At 38.9% G+C, this 20,345-nt stretch overlaps 2 long non-coding RNA genes across 2 annotated transcripts; both read left to right on the top strand.

The window, feature by feature from the left end:
• The first annotated feature begins 7,988 nt into the window (after positions 1-7,988).
• On the top strand, positions 7,989-9,883 carry LOC107493643 (uncharacterized). Its single transcript, XR_001593022.3, has 3 exons — positions 7,989-8,246; positions 8,376-8,688; positions 9,832-9,883. It is a non-coding gene; the product is annotated as an uncharacterized LOC107493643 (long non-coding RNA).
• On the top strand, positions 9,881-11,121 carry LOC107493648 (uncharacterized). Its single transcript, XR_008010508.1, has 5 exons — positions 9,881-9,965; positions 10,054-10,125; positions 10,198-10,269; positions 10,479-10,643; positions 10,777-11,121. It is a non-coding gene; the product is annotated as an uncharacterized LOC107493648 (long non-coding RNA).
• Positions 11,122-20,345: the final 9,224 nt, after the last annotated feature.

Raw genomic sequence — 20,345 nt, forward strand, 5'->3', positions numbered from 1 at the left:
AAGGTTGGCCTTCCCAAGCATCATCCAAAGGTTTTATGATGAACATGGGGTGGAGAAGATAATAGATAAAGTTTTGGTGGAACAAAATAAGCCTATAATTGATCAGAAGATGGCTAAAATAGTGGCTATCAACCTACTACAAAGAATAAGGGAGCACAAGGCTCATGTGCAAGAGCCACAAGGGCCACCATAACACGAAGAGGCTTTTGTTTAGCCACCATACCTACCACTTCCAACACCAATTCAACAATTTCCTGAAGGTTTCAATTGGGAGCAAGTGCAAGGAGATATCCACCAAATGCAAGGAGATATACACCACTTAAGAGAGGATGTCAACCAACTGAAGGAACAACAAAAGCAATGGGACCAAGTGCATGAGATCATGCAACAACTCCAAGGAAGCATGGAGTACATGAAGGAGCAACAAGGCCAATTCAACTGGGGAGAAATGCAAGGCAGCTTCAACAAAATCTTGGAGCAAAATAAATGGCAGCAAAGGAACCTTACTAAGTTTAGGCATCTTTATGACGCTAGAACCACTTCAAGAAGGCAGTATGACATCAATACACAAGCAAAGTTGAATCACTTGTGCAAGGCTGTGGCCGCCTTGAACCCTGGATATCCAACATTCATGCAAGGGATGGAGGAGCTGAGTGCTAAGCAAGAAGAGATATTGGCCAAGCACAAGGAGGATGAGAGGGCCTACATGAGAAGGCTGGGATTTTGAAAGTCCAAGGATACAAAGGCACAAGAAGGATCCTCCAAGAAGGATGGTGATGACTCCTCCTCCAAGAAGAAAGACAAAGGAAAAGGTCCAATGAATTGAAGCTGCTCCAAGAAGATCAAAGGTTGTTGAGTCCCATGGTTGACAATTTCAATTCTTAAATTCTAAATTTCTATTAGTAGTTTGTTAGTATTAGTTTAATTTCTTTATGTTTTTGAAGTATTTTTATGAGTCCTTTATGTTTATGTTAAAGAAAGAGAATGTTGTTTAAGTTTCATTAGCATAAAAAAAGTAAGTTTTGTTTCCATAAGAGTCAATGGTGAGTGTTGCAAAACCAAGAGTAAAGAGACTAAGACCAAGTGAGAAATTTCAGGACTAAGAGATAAGGAACCAAGTATAGCACCTTGAATGAATTTGAAAGATAATAAGTCATAATGAACAATTAGACTTAGAGGATATGGTAAGTAGATCCTAAGGATGTCCCTTGAATATCTATAGAACCAAGAAGTAGTAAGCAAAAGACCCAAGGCTTTGAGCATCAACTACTAGGATAAAAGAAAGAAACAAATAGCTCAAAGAGAGCCAAAGATCCCAGTAAATGCTTGTGGTGAAGACGTGTCAAGAAGAGAGACCTGGGCAAGTAAATTCTTAGGGGTGTTTCAACACCTGGTACCCTAAAACCAATTGGTTTGGGAGTGTTAATTGAAAGCCTAATCTAAAGGGTCATCTTGAGACAAAACACTTAGAGTCGTGGTCAATTGAAAAGAGAAGTGAAAAGGAAAGAACAATAAAAAAGAAAAGGAACAATTCTTACTACTTCAAGGTGACAATTAATAGAAAGGGCTCCTAAGGCAAACACTTGAAAGAATCCTTAAGAGTCTAAGAATTCATTGTTACATGAAAACAATAAGATTCATACATGAGTTAACATTTAGCCCCTAACCTTAGTAGTGAATGCATTTCTTTAAGGTCAAGTCTCAGTCCAGTTAAGAATAACTCACATTGATTTGCTTGGGGACAAGCAAAGCTTAAGTTTGGTGTTGTGATTACTTGCATCATCTACCTCTTTTTCGTATCTAAAATGACCATAAAAAGAGCATAATCTTATTGAATCAATGCAATTTCATGAACCAAATGATAAATATTATGTTACATTGCTTTGAAATGGGTTTGTGTTGAATTCCAGGAGAAAAGAGCAAGAAAAAGGGGAAGGGAACAATAAAGAAAGCTGGGCGTGTGAAGTTGGGCGTGCCACTTAGAACAAACGCCATCACTTAGTATGGGCGTGGCATGCCAGCACCAGGGGGTGGCACGCCAGTTGATAACTCCAGAGAAGAGTTCTTGAAGCTTTAACAAGGGCGTGGCACGCCAGGGGCCAAGCGTGGCACGCCAGTTACACTTTCCACAGAGCAAGATTGAAGGCCATAAAGGGGGCGTGGCACGCTAACCCCATTATATACTATGGGCGTGACAGTTGAACTTGTAGGCGTGGCACGCCAGTTCACTAATCCAGAAAAGGGACAAACACTTGCGCGTGCCACTTGGTGTCGAAGGCGTGCCACGCCAACTACCATCCATGACTTGGGCGTGACACTTAGGACTCTAGGCGTGGCATGCCAGGCTTGAAGGAAGTCACACCAACATGGGCGTACCACTTGAACGTGAAGGCGTGGCATGCCAGTTCAATTGTCTAGAGAAGGAGATAAAGGTCCAACACTTGGGCGTGCCACTTGAGTCTCAGGCGTGGCACGCCAATGCTTGAAGAGGCCTAACGACCTACTGGGCGTGCCACTTGAGTCGAAGGCATGGCACGCCAGCTATTATCCCTGACTTGGGCATGCCACTTGATGTCGAAGTCCTGGCACGCCAACTCCAGCAACCAAGGAAGAAGAGGACTGGGCATGGCACGCCAACTACTAGAACAAGGGAACCATGCATGCAATACATGGGCGTGGCACGCCAGTTATGTTTTCCAGAGAAGTGAAGAAGGCTTATCCTAGGCGTGGCATGCCACTTACTGGGCGTGGCACGCCAGTATTAATTTCCATAGAGGATGAATGAAGTGCACACAATGGGCGTGGCACGCCAGACATTGGGCGTGCCACGCCAGTTCAAAAGTCTAGGGAAGAGGAGTGAGAGGAAAGAGCTGGGCATGCCACTTGAGCTCGAAGGCGTGGCACACCAGGCTAACTAAGCAAGAAGAAGACCCTGGGCATGCCACTTGGGCTTGAAGGCGTGGCACGCTAGGGATGTTAATGCAAGGGGAGTGCCACTTGAGGAGCTAGGCGCGGCACACCAAGCCAAACTGAGTGGCTAGGCGTGGCACGCCACTCAAACGCCAGCACACGCCAGGCACATGCATTATTTCATGGATTTTTGCTTTTTACTCCAGTTGTAATTTATTTTCTCTTTTGTATTTTCTTAATTCCAGTAATAGGAGTAGTATAAATAACCCCTAAAAGTACTAAAAAAGGGGGATTTGCAAGTTTTGTTTTAGCTTTACTTTACACTTCATCTCTTCCATCTCTTGTACTTTTCTTTTAGCTATAAGTAGTTAAACTCCCTCTCATTGGGAGAGGGAGCTCTGTTGTACTTGATGGATTAATGATAGTGAATTTCTTCTTCTATTCATCTTCCCTTTGATTTGCTAAAAGGAATTATGTTCTTCATGCTAGTGTTCAATCATCTTGGGAAAGAGGTTGAATGCAAAATGGGTTTCATGAGAACCTTGGAAAAGGAAACATGAAACCATGCTTGAAATTCCTTCTCACACTTGAGTAGAATCTGGATTTTGGGATTGGATAAGGTGACATATAATCCACCCACTATTTGGATCTATGATGATGTATGGTATAATCAGGGACCAAGCATATCTCTCTTCATGAGCAATTAGACCAAGGAATTGGCTGATTATCAAGATTTGAGAGATTGAATCACCAAGGGATTGGGGTTCAATCAATCATGATTGCCAAGAGTTCAATGAGTTGCATGATTGAAGATGAGATGAGCTGAATTTAATCCAAAGAGAGCAACATCTCTCAATTCCAATGAATTTCCCTTATTCTTATCTTTCCCATTCTTTATAGCTTTCTTTACATTCTGCTATTCTCCACTCCCATTTACAATTCAGTCATTTATGTTTCTGTTCTTTACATTCTTGCTATTTACTTTTCTGCACCTTATTGCTTTCTTTTACTTTTGAGTCATTTACAATTCTGCCATTTAATTTTCTGCACTCAACATTCTCTATATTGATTAGCTTAACTAATTAACTCATTAACTAAAATTGCTCAATCAATCAATCTCTATGGATACGATCCCACTTCATTGTGGGTTATTACTTGATGATAATTTGGTGCGCTTGCCATAGAATGGATTCATTTTATATGTGGGGAGTGAATTCCGGCTCATCAATGACTTTGGTGATCCTTGAGTCATTGATGTCCATTCTTGTTTCGTATATTAGAGTTGTTAGTTAATTTGGTTTTCCTTGACTTTAACTGACCCATTAATAGTGTTGACTAGGACTTAGGGATTGGAATTAACTATGCCTATTTGACTTATCTTCGATGTAAGGTTGACTAAGTAGGATTAACTCTTCATAATCATCAAGTGTTTGTGGTCAATGGCTAGGATAGGTAATCTTAGCTCTCAATTACTTGCCAAGAGGTTTCTTGCATTTGAATTTTCCTTTCCTTGCTTTAATCGCTTTGCGTTTAATTGCTTTGACTTTAAATTCTTGCATGTTTATTTGATTCCTTTCTGTTTACATTACTTGCTTATTTTGCAATCAACCCCCATTCCCCCTCAAAGCCAATAATTGACCACCTAATTGCAACTACTAGGGAAGATGACCCGGGAGTCGAAATACTCTCAGTTTAAATTTGGATTTTTGAAATTAAACTTTGATTGATGGTCGATTGTCGGGTTAGGACTATACTTACAACGCCAACTCTAATTTGATGGAAAATTTCTAACCTATGCAATCTGGACATTGTCAAGTGCCTTAGTTCAGAAGAAGCTACCTCAGAAGCTGCCAGACCCCAGGAGCTTCCTTATTCCCTATACTATAGGGACCATCACTTTTGAGAAGGCATTATGCGAACTTGGCTCCAGCATTAACCTTATGCCTCTCTCTGTGATGAAGAATCTGGGAATTCAAGATGTGCAGCCTGCTAAGATCTTACTGGAGATGGCAGAGAAGTCCCTAAAGCGGGCACATGGCATGGTGGAAAATGTCCTTGTAAAGGTTGAAAACCTTTACCTCCCTGCGGATTTCGTGATACTTGACACTGGGGAGGATAGAGACAACTCCATCATCCTGGGAAGGCCTTTCCTTGCTACTGCAAAGGCCTTAATTGATGCGGAAAAAGGAGAGTTGGACCTGAGGTTGAATAAGGATCATATGTTATTCAAGATCCCCAACCTTCAGTCTCCTTCGGATAAAGGAGGTACCAGTGTACAACTCTTAGTGTTTCAGCCCTCTCTCTCAATGCAGAGTCATACAGAGCCCCTAGACATCAAACCTAAGTTTGGTGTTGGGCATCCATCACCATCTACTGAAAAAGGAGGCACCAAGAAAAAGGTACCTAAAGGCTGGAGGAACAAGAAGATTCCAACTGAAGACTTCTCACCTGGAATGAGAGTTGTCTTCACTAAAAGTCCAGTCATTCCATACACAATGAGCCGGATCCTGTCTCTAGAACATGTTGACTCAATCCATGAGAGCATAGGAAGGAAGTTCACCATGAGGGGCGACGATCAGAGCCCCTATCAACCTCCATAAAGAGCTGTCCGTCAAGCTAATGACGGTAAATAAGCGCTTGTTGGGAGGCAACCCAACCATTAATATAGTATTTTCATTTTCTTTCTTTTTGTTTATTTTATTTTGATTCCATATTATTTTATTTTCTATCAATTTTTGTTGTTTTCCCTTGCTTTCTGACGTGTGTGATAATGTGTATTATCTAGAACAGGAACAGGAACGCGGAGGAGTGGAAACAGAACACCCTGGAGGCACCCCTCACTGGCGTTGAATGCTAGAACTGGCATCCAGCACCAGGAGGGGAGGAAGCTGGGCATGTAATGCCCATAGAAGAGCTTTCACTGGCATTGAACGCCAGTAATGGGAGAAATCTGGGCGTTCAACGGCCATTTAGGAGCAATCAGGACCATTTTTTTGGTCCCTCTAGGGCGTTCAATGCCCAAACCTGGCGTTAAACACCCCACCATTCCAAAAAAGTATCCCTACCTGGCATTTAACGCCCAAAACTAGTGTTGAACACCCAGGTAGGGGCATGGTGATTCGCATTTGAAGCTTCAAGCCAGTGGATCCCACAGAATCTCCACCTACCCCATCAATCATTCAATCCCTTCCTCCTCTCTCTTCTTACACCCTATATCCCATCCATATTCATTCATCATATCCCAATCACCTTTCCTTCTTCCCAATACACATTCTTCCCGAAACCCTTTATCAATCCCATCACTTTTCCCACCAACCCACCCACTTCAAATTCAAACCTTTCCTCCCATATTTCCTTCCCATATAGCTAAATCCCTATCCCATCCAACCCCTATAAATACCCCTTCATCCTTCATTAATCCTCACACCTTCACTAAACCCTTCCCTTCTTACATCTTCTCTTCATACACTTCCTTCTTTCCTCCTCATCCTCACTTGGCCAAGGCCTACTAAGCCTTCCCTTCTATCTTTTCTTTCTTTGCCTACTATTTTCTTTGTCTTTTGTTACTTTTGCTCGAAGAAGGGCAAAGTCCTTAACTTTGGTGATGGAAAAGCTCCACTTTTTGCTTTCCATTCCTTCCCTCTATGGGACCAAAAATCGGTGAATCCTCAAGGAAGAGAAAAGGAAAAGCTCCCAGTTCTACCTCAGAACCTTGGAAAATATGGAAATTTCTCACCAAGGCTCACCAAGACCACTTCTATGTTGTTGTGAGGCATAAAGAGGTGATTCTCGAGGTCTCTTTTAGGGTCAAGGAAGATGAGTATCCAGAGATCCAACAAGAAGTCTAGAGAAGGGATTGGAAAATTCTGGCCAATCCTATTTCAGCAGTTGGAACGCTCATGCTGCAAGAATTATATGCCAATGCTTAGTTCACAAAAATGCCTGATACTAGTGTGAACCCAGTGCCCAAAAACTAGCGCACCATGATCAGAGAGCAGATCCTAGAATTTAGCCCGAAAAGGGTGAGATTGGTACTATGATTGCCTCAGATGCAAGGTGACCCACACTCTTACACTAGAAGGATCAACTCTGATAAAAGGCTGGATTATGTGCTTGCGGACATCCATGTGGAAAGAGCTCAATGAAGGAGGGACACACAAGGCAAGCCCTACCAACTGGGTAGGCTTGACCTCAAGCCCATGGCTAGAGGATAGTTAGAGCTTATCCAACGCTCCATCATCCCCACAAGTAACCGATCTGAGGTTACGATTGATAGAGCAATAATGATTCATTATATCATGCTCGAAAATGAGGTGGAGGTGCACGAGGTAATAGCTCAAGAGATCTACAAGATAGCTGAGAAGGCCACCACCCAAGCAAGGCTAGCATTTTCTCACCTCATTTAACTCATATGCCATTCAGCTGGAGTTGGCATAGCTGGAAACACCCTCATTGAGATGGACAAACCCATCACAAAGAGGAAGATGGAAAATGTCAGGGAGCCTACACACGAACCACAGCACGAGCCTCTTTAGCCACCTCCACCAGAGATGCCGGAGATGCCTCAGGGAATGTACTTCCCTCCTCGTGACTATTGGGACCAACTAAACATGTCTCTAGGGGAGCTGACCTCATCTATGGATCAGTTGAGGATAGAGCATCAAGATTACTCACTACAAGAAAAAAGGCCTATGGCCACGCTTTTTTTTTACTACGCTTTAAAAGCGTAGCCAAAAGTGGTTTATGGCCACGCTTTTATGAGGGTGGCGATAAAATAAAGATTTGGCCACGTTTTTTTTGCTACGCTTCAAAAGCGTGGCCAAAAGTGTCAATGGCCACGCTTTTATGAGAGTGGCAATTGATGCGAGATTTGGCCACGCTTTTATTTGCTACGCTTAAAAAGCGTAGCCGTAGAGAAAAACCGACACGCTTTTAAAGCGTAGCAACAGAGTTTTGTTATTGCGGCGTTTGAAAAGCGTAGCCATTTCTTAGAAGCCTTTTGGCACGCTTTAAAAGCGTGGCCAAAAGGTTCCCTCGGAAAAAAAAAAGGTAGGGATAAATTAAAAAACCCCTTATTCGTTTAAAGACTTAGTTCACTTAGAGAAAAAGGTTCATTGTGCTCTGCCCTAACCCGTTCTTGTTCGTGCTCTGCCCTAACTCCTCCATCAAAAGCCCCAACGCGACGAGACACTCACTGCCCTAACTCCTCCTCCTTCATTGTGCCTCGCCCTCACTCGCCGTGGATGCTCCCCTTTGCCGCTGTTCCATTACTTCGCTGCAAAACCCTAACCCCCTAACCCCTCCCGCGCCGCTCCCTTCCTGCTTCTTGCTTCTTTGTAAGTCCTCTTCTTTTATTTCTTTTCCTATTTCACCTTACCCCCTCTCACTCCCTCCCCCCTTTCTGTTCATTTATTTTTTACTTTTAATTATCTTTTACTTTTAATTACCTGATTCGTTGAAATCAGGATGTATTGAAGGCAATCTCGTTGAAGCAGAACTGGAATTTGAACGATTTGCGGGTTCTTAATTCGGAATCTGTTGGGAACAGGTTTAGGTTCGGAACGTTTCAAAACTTCGAGTTCAGAATTGGGTTTGGGAAAAAGAGCGATTTTTCTGTGAAATTCCCTTAGCCACAGGCACCGCAGAAGCAGAACGCGGTCACCGCCGAGGCGCTGCACAAGGCACAGAAGCAGAAGCACTTCGTCGCCCTCTCCTCCTCCTCCTAAATCGCGCAGTCCCAGTGTTGTTGCGAACCATCAGAAGCTCAAAAAAGAGAAGGTAACTGATTTTTGTTATTTATCCCTTCATTTATTTATCTATTTTGTAGTTTGTGTTCGTGATTTTTTTCCTGAATTGGTTGATAATTTAGTGTGTAATATTGGTGAGAAAATGTGAAACGAAGAGAATTCTATTGGTTGAGACTAGCGATTTCTGATTCGTGCTTGCTAGTTTTAACTTTAATTTATGAAGAATGCACCGCACTGGAAATTGGGTATGTTGAAAATGCGTGATAATTTTAGCAGTTATTCGATGTATTTTAGCAGTTATTCGATGCTTGCTAGCTTTTTGGGGACCCCAAATATAATTTTGAGAGGGTGAGCCTTTGTATTTCTACAGTTAACATGAATATGAATATATAAATCTGATAGCAGTTTGGAGATTATGTATGTGTGCGGATTAGGATAAGCATATTTTTGTCTGACAAATCGATTATCATCAAAAGCTTATTGACTGTGAGAGATTTTTTTAAAATGGTTTTAGAAAGTTAAATGTAGCATGCTTGCAATCTAGGTAGATCTTTTGGAATGAATTTCCTTCTTCTTTGAGGGTAAGTGATGCCAATTTGAAAATGCAACAGGTTAATTTCCTTTCAGAATTCTGATTTTGTTGTACTCTATGCAATTTGGTCTTCAATTTATGAGTAGAGGAAATTGGTTATGTGGCTATGAAAATTAAATATATATATCTCACATTAATTAATGTTTACAAGGTTAGTAGCTATAGGTTCTAATGATTTCACTGTCACTTTCTTTGCTTCACACAGTTGTTGGATTAGATCATATGACATGACATGTTGGTAAATGGTAATTTATGTGTGTTTATTTTAAAAATGAGTTTGTCAATATTAAACAAGTAATCTGAATTCAAGTTTCAACACAGAATTTAACACGCAATGTAACTTGTTTTGTTGTTTTGTTCTAAGGCCTTAATCAAAGAATATTTGAATTGTGCAGTGGATCTGAAAGGTTTGGGTCAAATTCATTCTTTCAAGTCCTTTTTTTCTTTTTTAATTCAATTTAGCGATTGGTTGGGTTAACCTGAAAGCCCAACTAGTTTGAGTTCCTGTGTGAGTACTATCATAATTAAGTTAAGGTAGATTAGCGTAGTTTTGAATTCTTTTATATGTTGTGTGTGACAAAGGGGACTATGGAGACGAAGTAACTGTGGAGACACTAAAAGATTTCCACAGGGACTCATGCTCACAAGTCATTGCAGTTGGAGTCAACTGTACAGCTCCCAGATTTATTGTTGGTTTGATTTCATCTATTAAAAAGGTGACACTTCAATTTAATTAATTGAACTCCTCTGTTATGTGTTTTACTTGTGTATAAGTATTAAATGTCAAAAGAAATTTAATGGCAGGGTACAAGTAAGCCTATAATTGTGTATCCCAACAGTGGAGAGAGTTATATTGCTGAGACCAACCAATGGGAGGTGAGTGAATTCCATGATACTATATACAATTATCATAAGTCATTACCAGTTTTCAATTCTCATGTTCATCAGGTCATAGCTACCGGACTGACTACTTTTAGTGAACAAGAGTCTGATCCAGTCTGGCATTATTTCAATATACAGGTTTGGAAATTTTTTTCGTACCCATTATTTGAAATATTGTCATTTATTTTCATATTTTGCTGCTAGAGTTGTTGTAACTTTGCATATATATTGTGTAGCTCTATAGCTCCCCTATCCAATGTCCCTTTTACTTTTAATATTCTCTCTTCAATTGCAGATCTTATCTTGGTGGTTACATTAACCAAGATTACCTTTTTCTTATGATTTAGCTTTATGTTAGGGATGCATCTAAGAACTGGAAGTTGGTTCAGTCGGAAGGGAATAGTCGATTCTCTCTGAGAGCCATCAGAAAATCTGATCTTGCTGGACTATACTTCAACCAAGAAATGGAAGGGTATTGTAGATTTCGATGATCATCTTGACGATATAAGCAAGTAAGTGCTTTTTCCAGGCAGCACTTTATATTCTGGTATTATAATTGATTACACAATCTATAATGATGGGAGCAGAATGCAATTAAACCAAAATTATTTATCAGCATTCAAATTGGTTTCTTTTCTTCTGCAGGAAAGACTGGGCCAGGTGTAGCAGCATGATGGCAAAGTAGAACTAAAGAAGCATGATTTCTTGCACTATTCTTATCTGTAAATGTTCTTCATTATTGATTACTAATGAGCTTGTGCTGATGTTTGTGCCTCGGCCATTGAAATTTTATGTTAATATGTACTTTATAAACGTGCTTTTAATTTCTTAGTCAATGCCCCAATGGTCCTTATGTTGATTTCTGGCAAAATCATGGTGCTGTTGTACTTCCATTGTATAGTTGCATTATTAGTTATTGATATCATTGCCTTAATGTGTACAGATATTTCCTTCTCCTTTTTCTAAATTATATTCAAGTTTAAGTGCTAATTTTATTAGGGAAATTCGTTAGTTACATTGATCATTGTTAATTGAGCTCCAAGTTTTCTATGCTAATCTTTGTTAGAAACAGGATTTTTTTTCAAATTTGACAAGGCTATCGCCACGCTTTAAAAGCGTGGCCATATGTCTCCATTGGCACGTTTTAAAAGCGTAGCCATATGTCTCCATTGGCATGCTTTAAAAGCGTAGCCATATGTCTCTCCATTGGCACGTTTTTAAAGCGTAGCCATATCTTGCTATTGGCACACTTTAAAAGCGTAGCCATATTTGGCACATATGGCTACGCTTTTAAAGCGTGGCGATCTTTAAAAGCGTGGCCAAAAAAAAGCGTGGCGATAGGTCACCAAAAGCGTAGCAATAGAGCAACCGGCACCCTTGCAGTTGTGACCCTTTCAAAAGCGTGCCGGTAATTCAAAAAGCGTGGCAAAAAGCTATCGCTACGCTTTTTTGGACTTTTCGCCACGCTTTAAAAGCGTAGCAAAAAGCTTGTTTTCTTGTAGTGACTCTGTCATCCTCCATCAAATAAGGGAGGACCAGAGGATTATGAGGGAGGAGCAGTAGAGACAGGGGCGAGACATAGAGGAGCTCAAACGCTACAGAGGATTCACCAAAGGGAGTAGTAGCCACCGTCACTAAGGTGGTCACGTTTCATTCTCCCTTTTGCTTATGCTATCTATGTTTTCATTGTACTTTATTTCTATCTATTTTCTATTCTAGTGCATGATCAAATTTAGTGTTAGTTCCTTTTTAGCATTATTTTCCTTTCATTATTTTGTTATAAGATGTCTCATGTATCCCTGAACAAGCTTAAAACAAAAATTTATTGAAAAAAAGGGGATAGTAAAGATGCACAAGGTTCCAAGATATATCATGAGTTATTCCAATTACTTAAGATATGGTGGCCCTATCTTTGTTTTCTGAATGTATGAATCAACTGTTCATATTTGATGTTGAAGTTAAGTATACTGGCTCTTGAAGAACAGTGAATTTAGAGAAGTATTATTAATTCTCTGAAAAATAAAATATATTAATTCTTGAAGCAAGAGAAAGTAGCAAAAAGAAAACAATAAAAAGAAAAATAAAAATACAAGAGCATGGATCCAAGGCTTTGAGCATCAATGGTTAGAAGGGTCAAAATTGGCCTAAAAAGCTCAAATGAGTTGCTATCCCTAACTATATGCTTGTGGTGTGAAGGTGTCAAGTAAAAAGCTTGAGACTGAGCAGTTAAAGTCGTTATCTAAAACTAAAGAGTATGCATAAGAACTCTGAGCATAACTGTCTGGGAATTTAAGCAAAGCTAAATTCGAATCCAAAAGATTCTCCCAGTTAAGTGCTTGTGACATTTATGTATCTGGTGGTAATACTTGAAAAACAAACACTTAAGAGTCACGACAAGGCTAAAAGGTGCAAAGCACCAAAAAGAAGCTGTGTTCAAGAATCATGAAAAATTAAAAGAAGAGAATCAATATATCATCCGGATTCTAGTTCCAAGCGGTGCCAATGTTCTGAGCTTCAAAGGAAAGTGAGATGCCAAGGCTATTCAGAAGTAAGGAGCCAACAGCCCCATTCAGTAATTGGAACTGAGCTTCATTGACAATTCTAGAACCTTATGTATCTTTCTCTTCTTTAGTCCTAACTTGTTTTTGGTTGCTTGAGGACAAGCAATAGTTTAAGTTTAGTGTGGTGATAAGTGGATATCTTATACGCTTTTTCATAGCATTTTCATAGTGTTTTAGTTAGATTTTATTAAGTTTTACTATATTTTAGTATGTTTTAGTGTAAAAATTCATATTTGAATGCTACTTTGAATTTTTGTATTTTTCCTATGATTTTAGGGAATTTTTGGGCAAAATTGGCAAGTTTGGCAAAGCCTTGTTCAGAGACAAAGAAATGATAGCAGATGTTGTCAAATCCTGACCTTTGTGCATTCCAATGCGCATATCTTAAGCTACAAAGATCCAATTGACGCATTCTTAATGACGTTAGAAAGCTAACTTCTAGAGCTTTCCAAAAATATATCATAGTATATACTTCTCTTCCAGATCACTGGCCATAACTGGCGTTTAATGTCCACATCTGGAGTTCAACGCCCAAGAAGGACCAAGCCCAGCGTTGAATGCTCAAAGCTGGCGTTCAACACCAGCCTGGGACCAGAAGACAGCACGTTCACCCCTCTAACTGGCGTTCAGTGCCCATTCTCCAAGTTGAACGCCAGGCTTGGACGAGCACAAGACCAAAGTGGGTCCAAAGTGGATTTTAGCACTCTTTAGCTTAGTTTTGTTTATCTTTGTACTTTATAATTTTAAATTAACATCTTTTAAGGTTAGCATCTCCTATATATAGAGGAGATCACTTAGGTTTAGGCATCAACTTGTATCATACTTTACATCTAAGTTTTTTTTGTAAATTATGAGCAACAAAACCTCCTAGGTTAAGGTTAGGAGCTCTGCTGATTCCTATGGATTAATAATACTACTTTTTCTATTTTAATATATGGTTGATTCCATTTTATGATATATTGTCGTTCTTCATCCAAATGGGACTGGGTATGTCCCTTTTTCTACATGAGTTCTTTACGAGTCCTGACCCGGATAGTATTGAGCTAAGGCTTGAGAATACATCACCTGAAGCAAATAATTCATCTCAGCTAATCGAGAATATGTGATATATAATCCAGTTAGTTATGGGTGATGAGGTTCTTGTGGCGCTAAGGCTAGAATCATTGAGCTTCATTCTCAGATCCGGAAGATCTGACCTTGTTTGTGGCATTTTGAGTAGGATCAACAAAGGAGAGTGAGTTGTGCGGGCTTCATCTTCGTTCATATTGAATGACTATTGACAACGGCATTTGATATGAATTAGAGGAGATTAACTTGATGAGAGGACATGAGTTAATCACTTACAACTTTGCCATAGAATGAATCATTCATTGTTGAAGTAGTCTGTAAGAAGTATTGATCCAAAAAGATAAAGCATCTCCAAAGCCTTAACTGTTTTCTTATTATTGTTTTTACGTAATTCTTTATTGCTTTCCTTATTATTTTGTTCTATGCACCTACAACAAACACTACTATCTTTCTATTCACATGACTAAAATCTGTAGGATAACCATTACTTGCTCAATCCAACAATCCTCGTGAGATTGACCCTCACTCACCTAAGGTATTACTTGGATGACCCGGTGCACTGGCTGGTAAAGTTGTGCGAGTTCAATTTCGCGCACCATATGTGTACGCAGACGTATTGTATACGTATTGTAAGAACCAGAATAACCGTTTTAATAAAATAATAATTTAGTTGCTCAAAATAGGTTTGAAAATATAAAAATGTTCTTTTTAAAATATAAAGGTGAAATTCAAATCCGATAGTTAAAAAATGTATCTTTTACGAAAGATTTTTGTAAAAACGCTAATGGATTAGACCGGACCCAAGTTGGACCCAAGCCCAACACATATACACCCTTTAATGAACCTTATTCAACTATTTTTTACCCGAAACTAAAGAAGGGGGTGCAACTTTGAAAGAAGAGAGCAGAAGGGTTTGGCCACTATTCACAATCAACTTCCGGTGACCATAACTTGAGCTACGAAGCTCCGATTGACAAGCTGTTTGTGGCCACGTGAAGCTCTTGTGAAGCCCGTTATTTCTAGGTAAGGTTTTTAGGTAGGAATTCAAAACTCATGCTCTAGTTTTCTGCCCTAACATTTGCATGTTTTTACGTTTGGTTTTGAGTAGATTTTGTGATTTTGTTTATTTAGGAGTGACCTAGCATTGAAATATTATTGAGTTTTGCCCATCTTCAAACTCTTATGGTGGTTTGATGTTTTGGTTAGCCATAGTGTTGATTCTTGGTATGTTATATTCGTATAGCTTGATAGTTGGTGAGCTTTGGAAGTGGTGTTGGTGCTTGAGGCTTGTTGATCTTGTTGGAATCAAGCTTTGGGTGTTTGTGTATATTGAAAATTGGTCAAGGTATGGTTTCGGTTTCCTTCATGTAATATGTAATGTTTCTAGATACTTAGACTAGTGGACCCTAGGATAGGATTGAATGGTGTTGGTGTATGATTAATTATATGTGAATTTATATTTGATGATGAAGAGTATGTTGTACACTATTGGAATGTGTGATATATGAGTTATGATGATAATATGATGAGTGTTGGTGTTGTATATGCTTATGATGATTGATGAAGGATATATATGATTATGATGAGTGATGATATTGATTAATGATGTTATTGAGAATTGTTTGATGATTATTGAGTTCGATGAGTATTGAGGAGGAAATATATGTGTGTTGGTAAATTATGCTTATGAGGGATTGAAATTATGGAAATTGTTGGAGTTGTATGTTTGGATTGAGATCTATTGAATGTATAGATTTATTGAGGGAGAAGATGAAATATTAAGAGAAATAGGTGTGGGAATGATTGAAGTGTAATGAAAGAGCAATTTGTAGGGTGTGGTAGTATTTTTGATGAATATGAGTAGGTTTTGATTGGTTTGCTTTTGAAGTTTTGGGAAAAACTAGAGAATTGTCACTTTGGTAAAAACCTATTTTTGGTGAATTTTGGCGGATCATAACATGAGCCTAAGGTGTTGAAATTGAATGATTTTTTTGTCTTAAATTAAAGATGATTTCAAGAGCTTTAAAACGATATAAAGTTTGAGGAAAATAGATTTTTGTAGAGGAAGTTTTGATCGTTTAAAGTTTGGGGTCTAAAACTGAAATTTTTGCAATTTAACTTTTCTGCATTCTGATATACCTACGTACGCGGACCCATGCCTCATACGCGGATGGTGGCCTCTGTCCAGCACTCCAGCGTACGCAGCCCAGGTATGCGTATTCGAAATGGCTCAATTTTCGTGTATGCGTGGGCGGACGTATTGTATGCGTACGTGGTCGTACTTTTTTCAACGTGTGTACGCACAATAGGGGTGTGCGTACGCACAGTCCTTATTTTACGGAAAAATGATTTTTCTATATTTTTAAGGGGTTCTCTAACTTTTCAAACTTCTTTATCTACTATTTAAGATTGCTAACTAGTAATTAGACCCTAAGACTAATAGCGATGGGTTAGTCAGCTAAATTGATAATTTTATGTATGAGTTTAGAAGACGAAAACTTAGGTTTCTAAAGTTGTGGATGAACTAGCAAAGGTTTTATTGGCAATGGCTTGAGAACTTGTGAGTGGATGATAACTTGTGGAGTTAAGAACTGATGATGGTTATGATGAGCTTGATGGATATTGAAGGAGAGTGTTCCAGGCACTATATCCTTGGAATGTTGAGACTTGAGAACTGAAAGTGGATTGAGATGAGAAAATGGTGATGACTGATGATGATTTGGGGTTGATGGACTTGTTAGTGGTGGACAGTGTGTCAGACACTATATCCTTGGAATGATAGTGTGCCGAGCACCATATCTGTGGAATGATTACGATGAAAGATATGTTGTTATTGTTTTCCTTCACTGCCGCAAGAGTGTGCTAGGCACTATATCCTCGGAACGATACAGAAGCATGCCAGGCGCTATATCCACGGACGTGGCAAAAAGGTGACATCCAAAAGGATGTGACGGGTTGGCATTCATGGACGGACAAGTGATATCACGAGCCAATAGGACATGCATTCATCATATGCATCTCTTATGTGCTTGTTTGCTTTGATTACTTGCAGTTTGCCTAAATGTATAATATGCCTACTTGCTTCTTGAATTACTTGCTATACATGAATATTACCTGTGTATTACTTGTTTGTATATACTTGTGTTTGTCTGGTGTTGAGGAGGATCAGAAGGCGGTGGTGATGGGATCGCACGGAGGTTAGGTTGGCGAAGGCTGTGGGATACAGTAGTGTGGTTTGGTATTAGCTAGAAATCCCCTATGTTTAGATAACCATGTTTCGTTGTTAATGGTTTAAGTTATTTATCTCGTTAAGCTTGAATATCTGTTTGGTGTGAAGTTCTAGGATTGCCATCAGCATCCCGAAACCTTACATCTTATATATTAGGCACCGTTACCGTAATGAGAACTTTCGGTTTTCATTCCATAAATTTTTGTTGTTTTTCAGATGCAGGTCGTAACTGATAAGCGGATATTTTATACGCTTTTTGGGGGTAATTTCATGTAGATTTTAGCATGTTTTAATTATTTTAATTATAGAATTTTATTAGTTTTCAAGCAAAAATCATATTTCTGGACTTTACTATGAGTTTGTGTGTTTTTCTGTGATTTCAGGTATTTTCTGTCTGAAATTGAGGGAGCTGAGCAAAAATCTGATTTAGGCTGAAAAAGGACTGCTGATGCTGTTGGATTCTGACCTCTCTGCTCTCGGAATGGATTTTTTGGAGCTACAGAAGTCCCATTGGTGCGCTCTCAATTGGGTTGGAAAGTAGACATCCAGGTCTTTCGAGCAATATATAATAGTCCATACTTTGTGCGAAGATAGATGACGTAAACTGGCGTTCAACGCCAGTTCCATGTTGCAATCTGGCGTTCAGCGCCAGAAACATGTGACGAACCAGAGTTGAACGCCAAAAACACGTTACAACTTGGCGTTCAACTCCAGAAACAGCCCAAGCACGTGAGAAGCTTAAGTCTCTGCCCCAGCACACACCAAGTGGGCCCCAGAAGTACATTTCTGCACTATCCATCTTAGTTTACTCATTTTCTGTAAACCTAGGTTACTAGTTTAGTATTTAAACAACTTTTAGAGACTTATTTTGTATCTCATGACATTTTTATATCTGAAATTTGTACCTTTTGGCAGCATGAGTCTCTAAACCCCATTGTTGGGGGTGAGGAGCTCTGCAACGTCTCGATGAATTAATGCAATTGTTTCTGTTTTCCAATCAAATACGCTTGTTCCTATCTAAGATGTTCATTCGTGCTTCACTACGAAGGAGGTGATGATCCGTGACACTCATCACCTTCCTCAATCTATGAACGTGTGCCTGACAACCACTTCTGTTCTACATCATATTGAATGAGTATCTCTTAGATTTCTTAATCAGAATCTTTGTGGTATAAGCTAGAATTGATGGCGGCATTCATGAGAATCCGGAAAGTCTAAACCTTATCTGTGGTATTCCAAGTAGGATTCAAGGATTGAATGACTGTGACGAGCTTCAAACTCGCGATTGATGGGCGTGATGACAAACACAAAAGAATCAATAGACTCTATTTCGACATGATCGAGAACCAACAGATGATTAGCCGTGCTGTGACAAAGCATTTGGACCATTTTCACTGAGAGGATGGGAAGTAACCATTGACAACAGTGACACCCTACATACAGCTTGCCATGGAAGGAACTTTGCACTTTTTCATGTAAGAAAGTATTATGTTGCAGGAATTCAAAGGACACAACATCTCCAAAACTCCAACATATTCTCCATAATCGCGTACAATTATTTATTTTGTGCCCTTTTATTTTTTGTAATTCAAACTGATAGTTATAATTGATATCCTGACTAAGAATTACAAGATAACCATAGCCTGCTTCAAGCCAACAATCTCCGTGGGATTCGACCCTTACTCACGTAAGGTATTACTTGGATGACCAAGTGCACTTGCTGGTCAGTTGTGTAGATTTCAAAAGTGTGATTGCAATTTCCTGCACCAAGTTTTTAGTGCCGTTGCCGGGGATTGTTTGAGTTTGAACAACTAAAGGTTTATTTTGTTGCTTAGATTAGGAATAGAGTATTGTTTCTATAGAGTCATTAAATCTGAGTCCTTTATTTTCTTTTCAAAAATTTTCAAAATTATTATTTTTCTTTATCAATTTTCAATTTTTTTCGTGAGTTTAGTGTTTTGTTCTAAGTTTGGTGTCAATTGCATATTATATATTTTCCTTTTAATTTTTTGAATTTGTGTTCTTCATTCTTCCTTGATCTTCCAGTTGTTCTTGTTTATTTTTCTTGTTTGATCCTTAGTTTTTCTTGTTCTGTGTCTTTTCTTGTTTTTCTTGTGCTTTTCCAAAGCATTAGTCTTCCAAAAAAAAATATACCTCTTCAAAACAAGTGTTACATTTACAGCTCAATTGGCTAGAGCATTGGTTTATGTTCTTGGTAATTGGGTATCTTCTTTTTAAAATCTTTTTCAAAAATAATTTTTCTTTGATTGAATCTTGTGCCAAACTTTAAGTTTGGTGTGTTTATTGTTAATCTTTTTATAATTTTCGAAAATTTTATTGAAGTTTTCTAAAAATTTTATGTTTGGTGTTCTTTCTTTTGTTCTTGTCGTTCTTGTGAATCTTCAAAGTGTTCTTGAGTCTTCTTTGTGTTTTGATCTTAAAATTTTAAGTTTGGTGTTCCTTGGTGTTTTTCCTCCAAAATTTTCGAAAACAAGGAGCATTAGATCTAAAAATTTTAAGTCTTGTGACCTTCTCTCTCACTCACTTTTTCGAAAATCTTCAGAAAGTATTTTCAAATTTTTATCATTTTTTATTTTTATTTTGTTATTTTATTTTTATTTCGGTTTTTATTTTATTTTATTTTATTCTTTCGAAAATCAATTTTTTTATATAATAAATTAAATAAAATAAATCCAAGTCATCTTCCTTTCTCCATCATGGACCTAAGTGGAAATGAACAGTCCAAAAGGACTCTGGGGTCATATGCTAACCCCACTACTGCTTCATATGGGAGTAGTATATGTATACCCTCCGTTGGAGTTAGTAATTTTGAGTTGAATCCTCAACTCATTATCATGGTGCAGCAAAGTTGTCAGTATTCCGGTCTTCCACAAGAAGAACCTACAGAGTTTCTGGCACAGTTTTTACAAATCGCTGATATAGTACATGATAAGGAAGTAGATCAGGATGTCTACAGATTGTTACTGTTTCCATTTGCTGTAAAAGACCAAGCTAAGAGGTGGTTAAATAACCAACCTAAGGACAGCATAAAGACATGGAAACAGCTATCAGAAAAATTCCTGAATCACTACTTTCCTCCAAAACGGATGACACAGCTAAGGCTGAGCATCCAAGGCTTCAAACAGAGAGATAATGAATCTCTTTATGATACTTGGGAGAGATACAGAGAGATGCTAAGAAAATGCCCCTCTGAAATGTTTTCAGAGTGGGTGCAGTTAGGCATTCTATGGGCTTACAGAAAGAGCACTGATTTCTCTAGACCACTCAGCTGGTGGATCTATACACATGACAAAGACAATAGAAGAAGCTCAAGAGCTCTTTGATACAGTTGCCAG

The sequence above is a fragment of the Arachis duranensis genome, chromosome 6 (assembly GCF_000817695.3).
Source record: "Arachis duranensis cultivar V14167 chromosome 6, aradu.V14167.gnm2.J7QH, whole genome shotgun sequence".
NCBI lineage: Eukaryota > Viridiplantae > Streptophyta > Magnoliopsida > Fabales > Fabaceae > Arachis > Arachis duranensis.